General features: G+C 39.0%; 1 non-coding gene across 1 annotated transcript; it reads left to right on the forward strand.

Annotated features, from left to right (window-relative positions):
* The first annotated feature begins 825 nt into the window (after positions 1-825).
* LOC124525201 (U6 spliceosomal RNA) lies at positions 826-928 on the forward strand. Its single transcript, XR_006965424.1, has one exon. It is a non-coding gene; the product is annotated as a U6 spliceosomal RNA (small nuclear RNA).
* Positions 929-1,336: the final 408 nt, after the last annotated feature.

Here is a 1,336-nt window from a genome sequence, read left to right on the forward strand (position 1 = left end):
TGTCAGGCTCTGTGCTGACAGTGCAGAGCTTGCTTGGGATTCTTTCTCCCCCCGTCTATCTGCCCCTGCTCTGCACGCATGCCCTCTCCCTCTGTCTCTCTCTCTCTCTCTCAAAAATAAGTCAACATTTAAACATCTTTAAAAATAATAAATAAAAACAAATAAAAATGGAAAGTAACGTTGCCAAGGATGTGGAGCAACTGGGAACCCTTGTAAGTTACTGGTACAAAGTAAAATGGGTCAGCCACTGTGGAAAACAATCTAGCAGTTCCTCAAAAAGTTAAATACAGAATTACCATATGTTCCAGCAATTCCTCCCCTGGGTATATATCCAAAGAACTGAAAGTAGGGATTTGAACAGATATCTGTACAGTCATGTTTATAGTACCATTATTCACAATAGGCAAAGGGAGAAACAGCCCAAATGTCTGCCGACAGATAAAGAGATAAATAAAATGTGGATATATATACAAGAGAATATTTGGAAAATATTACAAAAGGAATGAAAAGAAAATGAAATTCTGACACGATACAACATGGATGAACAATGTTCACTATGTTAAGTGAAATAAGCCACATATAAAAGGACAAACACAGTATGATTCCACTTATACGAGGAACTTAGAATAGGCAAATTCATAGAAACAGAAAGGAGAATAGTGGTTGCCAGGGGTAGGAGGAGGGAAGAATGGGAAGTTGTTTAATGAGTACAGAGTTTGTGTTTGGAATGATGAAAAAGTTCTGGAAATGGACAGTGGTGATGGTTGTACAATACTGTGAATATATCTGATGCCACTGAAAGGTACACTTAAAAATGGTTAAAATGGTGCTTCAGCAGTAACATATGGTAATACTGGAATGACAGAGAAGATCAGCATAGCCCTTGTGCAAGGATGACACACAAATTTATGAAGCGTTTCATGTATTAAAACAAACAAAAAAAATGGTTACGGGTGCCTGGGTGGCTCAGTCTGTTAAGTGTCCAACTTTGGTTCAGGTCACGATCTCGTGGTTCACGAGTTCAAGCCCCATGTCAGGCTCTGTGCTGACAGCTCAGAGCCTGGAGCTTGCTTCGGATTCTGTCTCTCCCTCTCTCTCTGCCCCTTCCCTGTTCACAGTCTGTCTCTCTCTCTCAAAAATAAACATTAAAAAAAATTTAATGGTTAAAATGATAAATTTTACGTTATGTATATTTTATCACAATAAAAAAAAACTCATCAAATAATTTAGAAAGGGGGTGCCTGGGTGGTTCAGTTGGTTAAGCATCCAACTCTTGATTTTTGACTCAGGTCATGATCTCATGGTTATGAGATCAAGCCCCATGTTGGGTTCCGTG

This window comes from Lynx rufus, unplaced genomic scaffold (assembly GCF_022079265.1).
Source record: "Lynx rufus isolate CCGP_SWC_20201006 ecotype Redwood Valley unplaced genomic scaffold, mLynRuf1.p SCAF_4, whole genome shotgun sequence".
Classification (NCBI taxonomy): domain Eukaryota; kingdom Metazoa; phylum Chordata; class Mammalia; order Carnivora; family Felidae; genus Lynx; species Lynx rufus.